This window comes from Hyaena hyaena, unplaced genomic scaffold, assembly GCF_003009895.1.
Source record: "Hyaena hyaena isolate Hyena2069 unplaced genomic scaffold, ASM300989v1 scaffold_603, whole genome shotgun sequence".
Taxonomy (NCBI): domain Eukaryota; kingdom Metazoa; phylum Chordata; class Mammalia; order Carnivora; family Hyaenidae; genus Hyaena; species Hyaena hyaena.
In genome coordinates, this window is record NW_024081235.1 from 190,534 (window position 1) to 209,323 (window position 18,790).

An 18,790-nucleotide genomic window follows, 5' to 3' on the forward strand; every position below is an offset into this window, starting at 1 on the left:
TTTAAATATTTTATCAGTATCATTAGTTAACTGATCATCAATTGGCCTTCTTCTCCAAACCAGTAAAAACTCACCAGGGCAACCCCAAATCTCCTTTTGCTCAAGCTAGCCAGAACCAACATGGGCTTTTGGAATCTTGTATAAACACTGTTTCTTAAACACTAGTACTTTAAGAATACTCTTTAAAACTATATGCGTTTCATTATCTAAAACTTTCACAAAACAACTAATACCCTGGAAAGCTTAAACTAAGTAACAGCTGTAAAATGTAAAATGTCCTCACCGGGCTCACACTCTTCCCACGGCATTTATTCCAAAAGGGTCTTTTCCCTGCCCTTCCCGCTAACAGTACCAATTAGGGGCACCTGGCCAGCTCAGGCGGTAGAGCATGCAACGCTTAATCTCGGGGTTGTGAGTTCGAGCCCCATGCTGGAGCATGGAGCCTGGAGCGTGGAGCCTACTTAAAAAAAACAATCTAACAGAACTAATTACAGTACCTTGTAAATGGCTGATCTCCCAAACCTCAAGAGGTTTCTGTAAAAATTAAGCCCATTTAGGTTTGTTTTATACTGAACCACTTTTCAGATAACCACAGAGCACAAATTAAGAGTTTCCTCTCTTCACTTTGGCTGAATTCAAATCTCATCTCTACCATGAGGTGGCTCAACACTCCAGAGTCTGTGTCCCCTTCTGTGAGAAGGGACTTCCACAGGACATGGTCACTCTGGGCCGGAACGTAAACTGGATACAGTCCCGTGAGAGCGACTGCTCTGCCCCAGCGATCCTCATCCAGGAAAACTGAGTTTCCGCTTCTCCTACATCTATGTAATTGATTTCGATAATAAAACGATTCCATTAATTTTTTTTTTTTTTTGGTCTGAAAATAAGGCCTGATCTCTAACACATCACACAGTACATCTGTTCAGTGTGAACCAACTACTTCACTTCTAACATCTTGATGCTGGCTCACAAAGTGAGGAACGACCAAGTGTAGGGGCGCCTGGTGGCTCGGTAGGTTAAGCGTCCAACTTCAGCTCAGGTCCTGATCTCGTAGGTCGAGAGTTTGAGCCCTGTGTCGGGCTCTCTGCTGTCAGCACAGCCTACTTCAGATTCTATGTCCCCCTCTCACTCTCTCTCTCTCAAAATAAATGAATTAAAAAAAAAAGATAAAGTTTACTGAAATGCGGGAATAGTCATCTTCCAGATGAAAAGCAAGTCTTCTGGACTGAAACACCTGCCCCCGCATCTCCCCTTGTGTAAAGTCCTAACAAAAACTCATCCAGCACACAAACACTTGTAAACAATGAAAATAAAACAATTCTCTGCCAGAACACACAGCCTGCCGTGAAAACCAATAAGCCAACATATTTTTTTAAAGCCTCAGTTATACCTGCCAACAGCATCCAGTGAACATCTGTGAGCCCCACCTCTGTCAGCGTCCAGGGCAAGTTCAGTCTGTGTTTGCTGCTAGAAATCTACCCAGCTCCTGAGTCAGCGTATGGGAGTCAGGGGGGATCAAAACGTGAACGTTTCCCCACGGTCCTCATAAAATGTATAAGTCTCTATTTGAATAGCTACCACACATCACATACTGGAAATCTGAAAAAGGGTCAATTAAAGAATATATTAAACCCATATGACAAAAGAGCAATTCTCATATTCCTGAGCAGAGATTATGTCTATGTTTCTATTGTAATCTTTAAGTATATTTGAACAACTGACATACAAAACAGCCCTAAAAGCCACTTATCTAGTGCAGAGGTTATAACCAATTTTGTCAAAGAGCCTTTGGAAGTCTAGTAAAGTCCATCAATTTGTTCTCAGAATAAAAACTGTAAATGTACTGGAAACCAACTTGACAATAAACTATGGAAAAAAAACTATAAATGTATCAAAATACAGAAGATTACAGAGAAAAAATTGCCTTAAAACTCAATTATTATGATTTTTAAAAACCATAACATAGTAAAAAGTGCTTCTTTATTAGCATATTAAGTAAGTTCTAGAGTTGATTCATGTAACTCTAATTTTTAAGTAGACATGAATAGAAAGGTACTAAGTGAAGAAAATGCTGAATTTCAATTAGAACTTCATAAAAATTTATTTACTGAAAATAAAGATGTAATTATCTTCTCATCCAACTTCAAATACCCCATGATATCTATTCACAGATCATACGTTAAGAAGCCCTGTAACAGGGCACCTGGGTGGCTCAGTCGGTTAAGGGTCCAACTTCAGCTCAGGTCATGATCTCAGGTCCTGAGTTCTAGCCCCACGTCGGGCTCTGTGCTGATAGCTCAGAGCTAGAGCCTGCTTCGGATTCTGTGTCTCCCTCTCTTTCTCTGCCCCTCTCTACTCATGCTCTGTCTCTCTCTTTCTCTCTCTCTCTCAAAAAAAAACTCTAAAAAAAAAAAAGCCCTGCAACAACCCCAGTGAATGCACCAGTGAGCTCACTAGTCATGCAGCACGCGCTCTTTCTAGCTCAACAGCAGGAAAGTGCTGTCTTGGACAAAAGCAAAATTCATCTCACGTAGCTTTACTAGTTGGGCGTAATTTTATTCTCTGGTATTATTTAGGCCTATACTCAAACCATGGCTTATGAAGGATCACTCCCCCCTCCCCTGCTGATTAGCGACACGCATACAGTGTAACAGATTTCTACCAGGACATGTGCTCCAGGTTGGGGAAATGGGGCAGGCGTGAAATTTTAATGCCAGCTACACTTGCGAGTGCCCAGGGCTACAGAGCAAAATGCAATTCCTTCCTTACTAGGGGTTACAGTCAAACCGCGTTAGTCTGAGAAAGGGTTACCTGACCTCGGCTCTATGACATTTTGGACCAGATAACCACTGTAGGAACGGTGCTGAGCATGGAGGGTGCCTGGGATGTTCCTGGGTCCCTGGCCTACACACGCTGATGTCAGAAGCACCCACCCAGCAGGGACAAAACTGTCCCTACGGAGACGTAGAGCAAGCATTCTAGTTCCTCCAACTGTTCTCTTTCCTGTGACAGAATTCCACACCCACTTACCACTGGTTCGCTTCTCTCTTGAACACACTGGTGTTCTATCCCCCCCCGCCTGACACTCTGTCCAGAAGTGATCACAGAACTCCACGTGTGTAGCCCTGGTCACCTGTAAGGACACTGCGATCTCTAATACTACACCTGTAATTAATGTGATCTAAGATTACATTAGCTTTTTGGCCTCCACCTAATATTGCTGACTCACACAAGGTTCCAGTAAAATTTAAATTCTTGAGTCATCTGCCTATTAGTTACCAACTAATAACATTTCTTCAGCTTGGTGCTAATCTGTTAAACAAACACCATTTGAGCACAACTGGTTCCTCATTCATCTAATCCTACCTAGACCCAACCCGAAAACACAAGAATAGAATGAATGAAAGACGTTGCCAAGTTCCCTGATAAAGTCCAGATATGTTATGGCTAATACACTTCCTGATCTGGGGGCGCCTGGGTGGCTCAGTCGGTTAAGCGTCTGACTTCAGCTCAGGTCATGATCTCACGGTTTGTAAGTTCGAGCCCCACGTCAGGCTCTGTGCTGACAGCTCAGAGCCTGGAGCCTGTCTTCGGATTCTGTGTCTTCCTCTCTCTCTGACCCTCCCCTGCTCATGCTGTGTGTCTCTCTCTCTCAAAAATAAATAAAACATTAAAATAAAATTTTAAAAAATGCAATTCCTCATCTACACACTTGGGAACCCCACTCCCTCTCTCACACACATTCACACACACAAAATGCCATCACTCCATCTACTGAGCCGTGCTGGTTCCTCTGAACGGGATTCCACAGCTTCCAGACCCCCCAGTTTCCCACACAGTCTGCCCACAGTCACAGAGAACATCTCTATGAGCAGCTGTAAGGTCAACCTTTCTACAGCGTCCACACATCCAGGTCACATGTGGCCTTTTAAAATTTTTACTGTGTAATAAGCAAACATCTTTATAGAAATCCGAATTTTAAAAATTATATATTGAAGATATATAGCAACTAAACAAACATTAACAAATTTGACAACATAAACTTCCATTTGGAGGACAAAAAACCATACAACGTGTTAGCCCTAAACACAAGTGACACATGGGGAAAAACCTCTTCAGCTAACGGCAGGAGCACAGCTTTCTAATATATAATGTGTCCTGGCGGCGGGGGTGTCTGCACTCCTCACTCTGCCAAAAAGCAGAGTGCTGGTCTCCAGCTGGACCCGGGCCCCGCGGGCGCGTCCACCCTGGTCTCTATGTGGGACCCAGGGTCCAGGCTGCAGCACTGTCACCTGGCATCCACGGGCTCCCGGATGACATTTCCAGGAGCGTCTTCACAGCCGACCGAACCACTCCAGATGCCTCCTACGTGGCCGCCCTCAAGCGCCATCCCCAGAGACTGGAGTTGGCCAGCCTGACACCTGCTCCAGGCCGCAAGCTGCTCCCGAGGCTGCCACCCTGACGGTCACTACAGCTCCTGAGCCGGCCAGCCTGCGGGGGCTGTGCCCAGAGGAGGGGCCGCCTCCGCTGCTACCAAGGCGGGGGCCTCGTCCTGTAAGAATGAACCGTTCGTTGGTCCCCACAAAACAGAAAATAATAGAGTTCCTAAAACTTGAAAAGAAAAACACCAGTAACTCACTGAGGAATGTGCAAAAAACCAAAAAACAACCAACCCTGGACACTCACCAGACAGCTCAGAAAAGAGATAAATATGACTCAACTATAAAAAAGGATGAACCACCTCACTGATGATAAAATGACTTCAAAATACGACAATAAGATGCCATTTTTCAACAACCAAACTGGTAAAAACCTGAAAGTCTGACCCACGCTGTACTTCGGGCGGGGCGCGAACAGGTGCCTGGCCCCCGAGCAGCACGCGGCAGCACTGGCCCCAATCACATCGACGCGTGCGTTCCGACTGGGCCACCCCACTTCGCGGGCCTCCCCACAGACAACCCAGCGGGACTGTGACTGCCCCGTGCGGTTACTCACGTGGCACAGGTCAGGAAACGCGCCAGCAAAGGGCACAGGCCGAGGAAGCCCCGGTGCCCGCGCGTTCCGGAGTAAAGGAACGAGGGAGCTCTTCACGCGGCGACGCGGCGACACGGCGCACGGTCAGGTGGAGAGAGCAAGGGGCACACGACACACGCACAGCGAGCATCCTTTCCACGAAAGGTGGAGACACAAACAGAGAAACACACCTGAGCACACCTACAGAGAGAAACCTTCCTTGAGCAGACAGACCAAAATGTAGTAAAGATGGAAGCAAAGCTCTTCTAAATGCAACTGATTACACAGTTTCAACTTTGGAACCATGTCATTTAAATTTAAACCAAACTGAAATTGTCTAATGTATCAGGTTGGTTACATCACCATACAGAAAAAAATAATTTTTCCAAGTGACGTTAGAAAACAGTATTTTGACTTTACATTCCTAGCAGACTCTAACTCCAAGGACAAGTATCTTACAAATAAATATTACTCTTATTATTAGCAGTAATATTGGCATTATCATGTATTATATAGTTAACTATGTGACAGAATAAAACAAGTTAATTGTGTTAGTACAGTTATAAAACAAGATTTTCAATGTAAGGGAAAGAAGATTAAAAATTTTTTTAAATCAGGGGTGCCTTGATTTCGACTATGGCCGTAATCTCACATTACACGAGATTGAGGCCCCTGCGTTAGCAAAGAGATTGCTTGGGATTCTCTCTTTCCCTCCAAATAAATAAGCACTTAAAAATATTTTTTAAAGCAAAGAAATCAAGTATAAACCCTTTTAGGCCAAATCTGAGCTGGAAATATGAGGAGAAATTCATGGATGTTTTTCCCACAAGAAATAAATATCTCCCGGCTCTTTCCACTATAAAGGCTGTGAAACAAAAGACAAGCAGTAAAAAAAAATAATAAGCATTTTGGGGGCTCCTGGGTGGCTCAGTCGGTTAAGCGTCCAACCTCTGCTCAGATCATGACCTCACGGTTCGTGGGTTCGAGCCCCGCGTCGGGCTCTGTGCTGACAGCTCGCAGCCTGGAGCTGCTTCGGAGTCTGTGTCTCCCTCTCTCTCCGCCCCTCCCCTGCTCACACTCTGTCTGTATCTCTCAAAACTAAGTAAACATTTAAAAAAACTTTTAAATAATAAGCATTTCTGGCACTTGCGCTGTGATCTCCAAAATTACTCTCCACTAAAAGGGGTCAGGGCTCCTTGGAGAAAGAGCTGGTTCCACAGAGAAGTCAGAAAACTGACGGGAAGAGTTTGGGACCCCTTGTTATGCCAGAAAAAGGAAGTTCTCGAAATGAACTGGCTCATTCGAAAAACCCTTCTAGCCACCCCACAGGTGTGCCTCCGAACCGGGGGAACCTGAAGGGCGGCGAGCAGGACCCCGCGGACCGCCGCGGACGAGGGCGCACGCGCGGCGGGCGGGGGCGGGGGGACGGGCGGGGGCGCGCGGCGGGGGGGGGGGGGCGCGGGGGCGCGCGGCGGGCGGGCACACGCGGCGGACCCGCCGCCGCCCGCGGACTGAACTCCGCCCCTGCGGCACCGTGGGCGCTGCCTCAGGGTCCGATGCCGAGTGACCTGAGCCGGTGAGAGGAAGGCAGGCGAGAGAGAAAGCAGGAATCCAACTCCTGACTACAGAGAACACAGTGCTGGAAACAGAGGAAAGGTGCGTGGGGGGAGGGGTACACAGGTCAAGGCGCCTGGCTGGCTCGGTCAGTGGAGCACGCGACTTTGGGTCTCAAGGTTGTGAGGTCTTGGGTCTCAAGGTTGTGAGGTCGAGCCCTGAACTGGTGTAGAGATTACCTTAAAGGAAAAAAAAGTTACTAAGCTAAGCAACGAGGGGCGCCTGGGTGGCTCAGTCAAAACTCACAGTTTGTGGGTTCGAGCCCCGCATCGGGCTCAGAGCCTGGAGCTGCTTCAGATTCTGTCTCCCGCTCTCTCTGCCCCTCCCCCGCTCATGCGGTCTCTCTCGAAAAAAATTAAACATTTAAAACATTTTTAAAAAGCACTGAGTGATGTATAGAACTGCCGACTCACTATATTGTACACCTGAACTAATGTAACACTGTATGTTAACTATACTGGAATTAAAATAAAAAGCTTATTTCTTAAAAAAATGAAAAAAAATCCTCGCATTCATAATGATAAAGAAAAACAAAGTCAAAAACAAAATAAAAATCACTGTCACCACTGCAAGTAACTAGGGCACCAACTTCTTGGCCTGAAAATAAGCAACTGAAGTAAAAGAACTCACAAACTGTCCTGCTTTCCTTAACTCAGAAAAATTTCAGCCAATCAAAGTGAAATGACAGAAGTAGAAAATCAGCATTCTGTAACCAGCTGATGAGGCGAAGACCTACAATGATAAAAGCAGCCTGTGAAGGCTGGTAGGAAATTCAGGCTCACACACGTTCACCTCCTGCTGGGCGCCCTGTGTGAGGCCACCTATGGGACCTCCACGGGCACCAGTCACCAAGCACTCTGATCCAGAGGTTGGGCCTGAAGCCAATGAGGGCTTTCGAGCTATGGGAACACATCAAATACCACCCCTATCCCTGGAAACAAAAAGGCAAGTCCAGAATGGGGATAGTGTACAGGGAAATTAAGCTGTTTTTTTCCAGCAAGTCTGTGACATGAAATAAAAGGCAGGCTGGAGAGGGATGAGAATGCTCTACATTAAAACAGACATCAGGTAACTAAATATAACACGTAGACTTTGTTCGAATCCTGATTCAGATAAATTAACTGTAAAAACACATCTTTAAGAGAGACAGGAAATGTGACTATGGGCTAGATATTAGATAACAGGGAGGAGTATGGGTGACGTTGCTGACGGTATTACTGCATTACAAGCTAGGCTGAGACGCACACTGAAGCAGAGGAAAAACAACACATCAGCTTTCTGGATTTTCTCTAAAATAGTTCAAGCTAAAACAACCACCACCAACGAATTAAGAACAACAAATGTTGAAAATTCTTAATTCTGGTGGATGGATATAAAATGAGTCTCATCTATTAGATTTTATTAAAATATTTAATATGAAAATAAATTACAATTACAAACTAATTATTAAATAAAAAATAAACGTATTTTTGTAAAGATACACATGCTCTAGAAAAACTTCAAGGCATCTGATTCCATAAATAGATAATGAATTAACATCAGAGGCCAAGCAAGCATCTGCTGCTTACGCTGAGCAACCAGCAAGTGCGCGGAGGAAAGAGACAAAGTGAGGCAGGGCCTTGGAAATGGCTACATACTGGTTAAAAGGCCAGCATTTTCACCTAATGCTCATGTCGCTCTGGGGCCCGATGCTGGTGTTCTCTCGTTTCCTGTCTGCAAAACCGGGAGTCTACTCTTCTCTACAGGCTTCTGTGGCCGCTGCACATTTATGGTACATAAAGGCACCTGCCAGTCCAGGTCACTCGCCGTGTACACATTCTCAAGTGCTCATACTCAAATGAGAAATAGTTTGAGAGGTACACAATCCCATCTCTAGCAGAAAACCAAAAAACAAAAACAAAAAACTGATCACACTTTTTTTTTTTTTTAATTTTTTTATTTATTTCTAGGAGAGAGAGAGACAGCATGAGCAGGGGAGGGTCAGAGGGAGAGGGAGTCACAGACTGAAACAGGCTCCAGGCTCCGAGCTGGCAGTCAGCACGGAGCCCGACACGGGGCCCGAACCCACGAACCGCGAGATCATGACCTAAGCGAAAGTCGGACGCTTAGCCGACTAAGCCACCCAGGCGCCCCTGATCACACATTTTTAAAAAGTACTGGAAAAATGCAAAATATTAAGCTTTATACCAAAAAATGACACTTTACAATTGTTTTTGAAATTCAATACCCAAAAGTCCAAATCATTTCCAACCATCTGACTATAACGAAATCAACATACATGAAAATTTCATAACATCTTCTTACTCAAAATAACTATGTTCCTGAACTCTGCCTGGATATTATTGTATCAAAAAGAAAATCCAAGAATATAAAATAAGAAAACTTGTTTTAATATCCCACTTCTTAAATCTGTATTTAAATCTGTATGGAAATTCTTTTTTAAGTATGTGAAATATTAAAAAGGAGTTTCTAAATGTGAACAGGGGTAAGGCGCCATACAAACCGTATATACAAATCGGTAGATTATCATTTGCAGTATTTACGGTAACTTTCACATCAAAGTAAAATAAATACTCTGGTGACTGATTCAAAAAAGACTCTTATAATCAAAACGCTTCCATCTTTATCTTTTCACTATAGCAGCAAGGTGGACTAAAAATTGAATTCACACTATTCAATCTATTTTGATTTAAAAAACAAACTTCATGCAACTTACTGCATTAGCAAACACACGTGCAATACAACTTTAAATCACAGGCTGTTAGTTTGAGTCGTCTGTATCTTAAAGCCTTTCACATATTACACAAGATACTCCAGAGGGGGCTGGGACAGAGGTGAAAAGAACAAACTAGAAACAAAATAATTTTTGGATAGAGGGTGCGACAGCAGGGTCATGGACTATTACTGTTCTATAGCTGGGATTTTACAAACAAATAAAATACTTTGTTTTGGTGCACATATTTGACATTCTCTCCCTTGGAATCATGAACAATCTTGAATTGCATATTTGGTGCCAACCAGCACCTCCTGACTTTACTTCCTGTTTGGCTCTTTGCATTACCGAATGACCCCAGCAGATTGGAATGTCACTTAGTACCAGGCCAAGAGAAAAACAAAAAGGTAAGGGGCATAAGTCAGCACAGGGACCTTGGAAAACACTTTTTTTTTTTTTTTTTTAAGGAGGATTTTTAACAGCACTAATTTAGAAAAGGAGCATAGAACCTCTATGTAGGGACACAGTAACTCTGGTAACAGTTCACAGCTCAGCTGAGAAGTTTTCTTAACGTAAGTGCAAAAGACAATTATCACAAAGAGAAGCAACCACTGAGGAGATTCTCATTTAATGTTACTGAAACACTCTGCTCACTAGAACACCGTCACCTCTTATTCCAGAGTCCTGCGTCCACACCGTTTAACAAACACCGCAGGCTAACACACATGCATACACAGACTTAAAAAAAGTACATTCCGGAATACATTCTTCAGGTAATCAATGGAATGTCATAGGCATGAACTCAAAAACAAAAGATTAAAAAAAAAAAAAAACCCACACATGCTGTTAGGTTCCATGAAATGAAAACCTAAAAACCAGTGATTGTGTTTTTATACATAAAGTCGTACTTTTCACAAACTCTCACTTAAGAAGACTTTTGAAGATGATATTACTGTGTCTAGATGTCATTGTACACACAGTAAGAAACAGCAACAAATAAGAATTTGTTTTCAATTTAAGACATGGAACACAAAGCAAACCTAAAACATACAGCAAACCTCCTCTCTCCCACAAATAACATCACCTGATATGAAGATGAGCAGACAGAGCTACATTTCTATCCTGAGATGAGCCAGGAAGGTGCTCTGCTACAGCACACAAAACAAAAAAGGGAAAGAAGAAACGAAACACAAATAATGATGGAAACACAACACACACGCAAGAGAGCTAACATCTCTAGGTACTCATCCTAGGAATTTTCATGAGTCCTGAATGGAAGCGCAGACCTTGTGCCCAACACAGTGCTAAGTGCTCTACGTGCACTGAGGCCTCAGTACTATTACTTTCCTGTCTTGCAAATGACGACCTGAGTCACAGACCAAGTCCCTTGACCACAATGGGACAGCTAATACTAGTGGCCGGAATTTATACTTAGGCGATTTTGAAACAAGGGCCACGCCTTTTCAACCAGGAAGCCACACTGACTCTTACCCTATTGTAGAGAAATTGGCCTGTGCAATTCCCAGTTCTAGCAATACGGGAGACGGAACATTCAGGAAGCATGACATTTTATGATAAATAATACAGAACACGCTTCCTCTTAAATATACTGTTGAGTTCATAACAAAGAAAAATCCAAGAAGGCAGGCCAGAAAACAGGTGTACGGGGTGGACTCCTAAAATACTGGCCCTGGGCACCAGCTGCCAGGGGGGGGGGGGGGGGCACCACATTAGCTAGACTCCAGTGGGCCAAATCTCTAAATGTAAAAAGCCAAACTGTAAAACTTTGAAAACAAAACACAGGATATATACATCAAACAAGAAAAAGTATAAAACTTAGAAAAAAAAAGATAAACTGAACTACATTTCAAAAGTTTTAAAATCTATGTGCAGACGACACCATAAAACATGAGAAACCATAAACATAAACGTATTTCTAAGATATATAAAGTATGAAAAATTAGGAATCAGATTTGTTGAAGAATTTCTAGGAGTCAACATGAAAAAGACAAATAGCTCACTGGAAAAATACATAAAATATATTAAGAGGCAATTCAAAGAGAAAATCAGAATGACTATAAACATAAGAAAACAGACCCATTCACTGAAATCAGCTTACAACAAGCAATGATTATTTCATATATTCCAGGTTGTAAAAAAAACAAAACAAAACAAAAAACTGAATATACAGCAAATATAGGAAATTCCAAAATCTGGAATAAAAATTGATATAACCATGTCAAAGATCAATCTGACAGGCCTGGTAAATTAGAATCTCTGCATCGGCCATGACCAAGAAATGAGAAGGCATCCATGCTAAAAATGTTCATTAGCACAGAAGGACACATTAACAAGGGTGTTCATTAAATCTACATTTATAACAATAGAAAAATATAAAATCATTTCTAGGTGGGAGTAGAGATAAATAAACCGTGGCTCATGCGGACAGAATACTACAGAACAGTCAGAGTAAGTGAACTGTCACCCACAACTTCCAGTTAGTAGTTATCTCTGGAAAGGCAGAAGCGAGAAGGAAAGGCAGAGAAGCCCTTTGGCTGTGTCTCTATTAGCTCCTTAACATGTCTGAGCCTCAATTCACCTCGACAAAGAAGAATAAAACATCCCTGTTGATCCCGGAAGTGAAATAACAGACAGGCTGCAGCACCGAAGTCGCTGGGAGGCGCGTACACAGCCTCAGCTCAAGCAGGCCTCAGGACGCCTGCTGCCCAGGGAGAAGCCATGTTTCCCGAGGGGCTGCTCCCACAGGCACAGACGGGTCCCAGGAGGTAGCTGTGTGGGACCCTGGGTCTACTTGGAACTAGTCGGAGATCCTTAATGCAAAGGTTCCCCCCATCTTTCCAGCGATAAATCTCAAGGAATGGAAGGAAGGGAAAGGGAGAGAATTGTCCAAAAGGGAGAAAAAAACAAAAACCAACACCACAGTTCAGAATTTTCCAAAGCTGGGACATGAATCAGTTCAAGGATAAAGCTCATTTCACAGTCCTGCTTTTGAATTGTATTTAAAATGTAAAAATGACACATTTCATAAATAAATAAGTGTAAGCATCCAGGAATGCGGGAATGACAACTTAAATTTTTTTAAAAAGAAATGAGAACTTGAATTTAGTAGCCAAGGAAGACTCAGAGAAGAAACTGAGCCCAGGGGAGAGAGCATTTTATTTCCAGTTAAATCACAGTCATCATCATCATCCCCTTCTCCCCCTCTTCTGAATTCCAGGCAAGGGGGGAAGGAATGAGGAATGAGGAGCAAACTAAAGCGGTCCCTGTCGTCAGGAAGTCAGGATCCAGGGGGAGCGGACACAAAGTAAAGCCAGACGGTGGCACACAGGAAGACTCACAGGGGCACAGGCACCCCGAGCCCCGCGGGAGAGGCAACACTTGAACAAGCCCCAACCCCAGGCAAAGAGCATCTGGGGAGAGGGAACAAGTACACCCCCCCACCCCCCGCAGACAGCAGCCCAGCTGGCAAGTCTGAGAAACAAGAGGACCATGATGGCCGGCGTGGAACGGGAAGGGGGAGATGGCACCATGCTGGGCTTTGCGGCCAAGGTACACTGGAGTGATGTAAAGCCACATGAGAGTTTAAGCAGAACAATGACATTTTTAACTTAAGGCTTAGAAGTATATCTCCGTAGAGGAAAACAGACTGCAGGAGGGCAGATGATAGGGGAAAAAAGAAGAGAAAAGACTAGGTAAGAGGTCACTGGAATAGTCTAGAGAGAGGAGGACAACTTGGGGCTGGGCCAGCAGCGAGAAGCAGAGGCACCAAGAAGCGCTAGATTAGGAACACGTTCTGCAAGCAGAGCAGTCAGAATCCGGCGACCGATCCAAGACGAGGTCGGGGAGAAGAAAGGGATCCAGAGCGACTGCCAGGCCGGGGGCGTGAGCAACAGATACAGCAACTTGCTGGACGCGTGCGCAGCTGGAGAAGCCCTACGAGCAGATGCGAGTGGTCAGCGGGCGAGCAGAGCTCAGTGCTGGACACGGTGATTTCAGGGCGATGACCAAGCCTAGGGATGTGAGCAGGGGCGTTCAGCACTCCAAAGCGGAGGAGGGAAAATTTCCCTGAGCAAGAAAGTGTGGGGAAGAGAGGAGGTGTCGGGCTCAGACCCCGTCACTCAGCGAAGGAAAGCAGCCGGTCCTGGAGGCCGGGTGAAGAGCGAGCTCTCAGAGGACGCGTCAGGGGGCGCCTGGGGGGCTCAGTCGGTTAAGCGTCCGGCTTCGGCTCGGGTCATGATTTCGCAGTTTGTGGGTTCGAGCCCTGCGTCGGGCTCTGTGCTGACAGCTCAGAGCCTGGAGCTGCTTCGGATTCTGTGTCTCCCTCTCTCTGATCCTCCCCTGCTCACACTGTCTCTCTGTCTCACACACGAATAAATAAAAAACATTAAAAAAAAAAAAAAAAAAGGATGTGTCAGGATCCCGGCGGGTCACGCAACGAGGGCGGGGTGGCACGAGGGCCAGCGTAAGCCGGGCGGGCGGGCTTCTGGTGAAGTCAAGGGTTCAGCCCCTCAGGGTAAAAGGCAATGCAAATGTTCTAAAACTTCTCTTCGTGTTTCAGGATGGACACTAAAGTGGCAGCAGAGAACCCATCTGTGCCTCACGGTCTCCCAAGGGCCCAAGTGCGTGACAACGTGCCCGGGTGCTGACGCCTCCGTCTTCAACCCCGGGAGTAAAGCGCCGTCCCACTCCTGCCGAGTTCCTGGCGGAAGTTCGCCCCGTCCTCGGCGTCAGGCGGACCTCCCCGCAGCAGGGGCCGCTAACACAACCCGGTGGCAACCTGGAGTCCTGGAGGGGCAGGAGTTTGGTTTTGGAAAACGATCTGGACATCTGGGCACAGAATGGACTGGAAGCAAAAAGATCAATCAGAAGCCTGTGATGAGGAGGACGGGTGTTCCTCACAGACGTGTCTGAGGCAACGCTGAGCCGCGGGCCAGACCTGGGCTCTGAGCGGCTCCCGAGCGCGCTGCTGGCTGCCGGACCCCCCACAATCGCGTTTTCCTTTCCGCTCCTGTGCTACCCTCATTATCTACTCCATTTCCTCAGTTCCTCTCGAAGACTGGCCACCAAACTCAAACACAATTTTTACTTTGTTTTTTAGACCTTTACTTACAGATAACGGTAGATGTGAAATGTTCATGTGTGTGAAAACATTCCCGAAGATGATCAACAAGCCAAAGATGATCAAAGTGCAGGAATGAAAACCAGCTCAAGTCAGCACTTCCTGAGGAATTTTCATGAACTGACTGCCAGCCTAAAACTCGAAAGCAATGCTGGATTTTGGCACAGGCAAGCCATCCCCTCGACTGCCGGTCTAGAAAACACACACTCCAGACTCTGTGATGATAGCCATCACACACCAACACGGTGAGAAGCAGCCCAGCATCTGCAACCCCTCCTGGGGCAGGGAAAGGAGAGGGGAGAGGACATGTAGGCAACAGCCAGCAGGAAATCAGAGCCTCCATTAATTCCCAGGAACACAGGCAGAAGTTTTTAGTGTCTAAATGAGCATGCGCAGCTCCAACTCGACAAAACTTTAAATAGGTACGTACATTATGTCAGCTCGTCAGTATCATTTGGCCCCTTGGTCTCCAAATGGTCCCATACTTAATACAGGCCTTTCTTAATTGAAAACGTTAAGTAGAGGATGGACTCCGACATTAAAACACTTACACTGCCAGGAGAGAAGAGCAGAATGGAGTCAACCAAGGGAGGTAAGAAAAGAACAGAAATAGACTACATCCCAGAGAAGACGACAAAAACCTTTCTGTGGCCCTACAATGGGCAACTGGCTTTGGCAGCTAGGGAAGCGGCTGTCTCGAGAAAAGCAGTTCAGCAGGGCAGTCGGGCTGCCAACCCGGAGGGGAGGGACTCACTGAGCCTGGAGAAGGCTCAGCAGGCAGTGCTCTCTGGGACCCTTCCCCCCGCCACACTTCCCTCCATACAGCCAGCCTTCCAGGGATGCTCTTCCCCAGGCTTCACCCCTGCCTCCTCCGCGGTCTGCTCTCCCAGCTGCCCTCGACAGTACCATCTCCGCCACGCGCCCTCCCTCCCACCGCCGCCGCCGCCGCCACCGCTGAGCGCCCTCCCTCCCTCCCTCCCACCGCCGCCACACGCGTCCCCTGTCCCCTGCCCCGGCCGACACAGCTCTTCAGCCCTTTAGGTTCCGGGCAGGAAACTTCTACCTGGAAATTCACAAGCATCTCAAATTCAAACGCTCTCAAAGACAACTGCTTTCCAGCTCAGAGCTAATCGACCACACATAAAAAAATTTTTTTTTAATTCTGGTGAAGGGTACTGCCATCTGTGTAGGTAGCCAGGTTCGGCCCTGATATTAGCCTGGACTTTCTTTTCTCTCAATCTCCTCGTCCCGGCGTTTCGCCCTGAACTCTCCTTCCCTCCTTCCCCGTGAGCTGTGCAGCCTTAGTCCAGGCCTGTACCTCACAGGGAAACAAGGGCCAGGTAACCTGCAGGCCTCCTGCCCCCACGTGCGCCCTCCCTACACGCCACAGGCCCTGCTACCAGGGCGGCCTTGCTGAGCCGGGCTAACAAGGCGCGGGACACAGTGGCCCTGGTGAACACCTCCAGCCGCCGGAGTCCGTACCTGGCTCCCCAGCTGCAGACACGGGGACGCACGCACAAATGCACACAGTATTTCAGCCACCACGTCACGCTGGGAAAACAAATGAACACGCCGTCTCAGCGGCTTACAACAACGTTTCCCGCCTCCGTCGTGATAACGCATCAGCGTGTGGGTAGCGGGGGCTGTTGCCGTGGGCTTCATTCTTCATTCTGGTACCAAAGTTCAAAGCGCTAGCCCCAGCCTGGGACATACGAATTCAGGGAAAAGCAATGACAGAGCTGTGGAATGGGACTTAAAGCTTGTGCTCAGAGTGGCTTGTGTCACTGGCCAAAGCCAGCCGCGTGGTCAAGCCCAGTGCTGGGAACACAAGCGTGACCTGCAAGCCTCCTGGAGGACAGAGCAGGGCGTGGATTCCATCAGACCGGGTACTGGTGTTTCAGACCGAATTATTTTAAAGTAAGTTTGCTACCTTTTTTCTCCGTCTATAGCCTACAAATTCTTCAGAATTCAGAATGAACATTTCCTAAAATGAGCTCAGTTAAACTTTGCTGACGTGCAATCTGGGAAAGTGGTTTACTCGGGCCTTCCAGACCAGCACCGTTTACCAACACTGCTTGCTGTGCGCCCCCCACCCCCGCGAAGGTTCTCCTGACGAGTAGGCGTCTCGCACTTACAATAGGTACCTGATGATAACTGTCTGCTGGATGAATAATGCTCTCCCCCTTACCCACATAAAAAATTCCAGAAAAGTCTCTATCATCTAAAGACTCATCTTGAGAGTCTAGAAACACGTCCCTGGTCCCCACCATGCAAACAGCGCACCCGCCACACTACTGCCATCTTTCCTCGGCCCCCTTTCCATGCCAGGAACGGAGCTACCTGAGAACCGCGCGCCCACAGGGCTCCGCGTGCTCAGCACTTACACTGACTGGCCCACAAGAGCTGACTCCTACGTGAGTGACCTTGGAAATGGGGACAGAGAGGAACACATTTACTGAGCGGGAAAGACAGGACTCCACCTGGGCCCCAAAGCGCAGCCCGCGGTGCGCTGTGGCGGCACCACAACTCCTTGGACGGTGGACTGCTTCGGCGCCTTACGTCTGCAGGCCCAGTCTCCGACCGGGCCAAAATACAGCAGGCGCTCAATAAATGCTGACCTGAGGAAGTGCCGTCCATATTAGCCTAAGATAAATCCAAAAGAACTGTCTAAACGTCCATACCTTTAACAAGACTAAGCTGCACTAAACAACAAATGAAAACGGGGGCACCTGGGTGGCTCAGCTGGTTAAGCACCAGACTCTTGATTTCGGCTCAGGTCCCCCACGGTTGTGGGATCGAGCCCGGCATCGGGCTCCTCTGCTTAGGATTCTCTCTCTTCCCCTCCCTGTGCCCCTCTCCCTCACTAGCACACTCTCTCCCTGAAAAAGAAATAAAACTTTTTTTTAAAAAGCCAGAAAACAACAAACACACCACAAAAGCAATTTTTCATGTCCTTTGGCCAGTGATATAGGTGCATAACTATTTCCAAAATTTTTGCTCACAGTCAGAAGTTCACAGAAAGCAAACAATTTTGTTACTACTCTGCAACAGTTCTCAGCAATCAAGCTAGTGATAGCAACTACATGCATCTGTATTACATGCTAAAGATACGAGGTCTAAAAATGTCATTACACTAATAAAATGTAAACATTCCTGGGGTGCCTGGGTGGCTCAGTCAGCTAAGTGTCCCACTCTTGACCGTGGCTCAGGCCATGATCTCACGGTTCGTAGGTTCATGCCCAGCGTCGCTCTGCACTGCCTGCACTGGCAGCGCGGGGCCTGCTTGGGAGTCCCGTCTCTCCTGCTCTCTCTGCTCCTCCCCTGCTCGCACCACACCAGTGCTCTCTCTCCCTCTCACAATAAGTAAACTTCAAAAAATAAAATAAAATAAAATGTAAACATTTCTGAAGCCCTTGAAACTTGTTCAGAAGCTGTGCAAACCACAAACAAGTTCACTTGGTTAGACAAACAACAACTTTTTCAGGTAAGTTACGTTTATGCTGGCGCACAAGCCAGGGAACTGACGGGGCAGGGGCCTCACCCTCTGACAACACTCGTCTGGACGCTTAGTCCGCGGTCACAAAATTATATGCTAACATGTACAAATTATACATATGTGTATAACATATGCGTGTAAATCATACAACTTACAATCAATCATTCAGAACCCGATTCACAAACGCACACTTCGCTTCCCATCTAAATGTCCTCCACACAAGAGAACAGGCTCGTAACCAGACAAGTGAACTGTGCAGTCTGAGGTCTGCTGCACTGTCCCTGCGCCCGCCACTTTATCTTCTAGGTTGAGAGTGACAAATACTTGCTCAATACACATGAGTTACAACGGTTAGCACCATCAATGAATTACCTCTAGAAAACCACCGAAATTCCAACATTACCTGGGGACAGCTACTAGTTACTATGTAAACAAAGCTTTGAGAAATTAAATTAACCAAGCCCCAACAGTGATGACCACAAACAAGGCTCATTTGTTGTCTACTTTCACACCCGGACCCAGGAAGGGCTGAGGCAACACCAAGGCAAAGTCAAGGAAGACGGCTCGGAGAGGAAAGCGAGTCGAGAGAGAAAGGGACCAACCGCCAACTCCGAACCCCGGCCAGGCCGTCAGACGGGGTGTGAACACAGCAGTGCCACACCGTGGGGAAGCCTTGCCTTTCTCTCTCTCAGGCTTGGGGCAGCTACCAGTGAAGCCATCCAAGTCTCCTCGCACCCCTCGCTCACACTCGAGTCTCTGGCTGCCGCTCGGCAGGCGCATCTCCAAGTCCGCGGCCAGGACGGCACACAGGTCC

At 46.7% G+C, this 18,790-nt stretch overlaps 1 protein-coding gene across 10 annotated transcripts in view; it reads right to left on the reverse strand.

The window, feature by feature from the left end:
- Positions 1-18,790, reverse strand: part of AFDN (afadin, adherens junction formation factor) — a 143,678-nt gene that overhangs the window by 111,978 nt on the left and 12,910 nt on the right. Inside the window, exon 1 of one of the 10 annotated variants that reach the window (XM_039257147.1) lies at positions 13,472-13,590. The exons of 7 other annotated variants lie outside the window; for them this stretch is intronic. The gene's annotated coding sequence lies outside the window, so the exon portion shown is untranslated. Of the gene's footprint in view, positions 1-4,995; positions 5,120-13,093; positions 13,114-13,471; positions 13,591-18,790 lie in introns of those variants that run through there. 2 more of the 10 variants (XM_039257148.1, XM_039257146.1) reach the window with 2 other exon arrangements.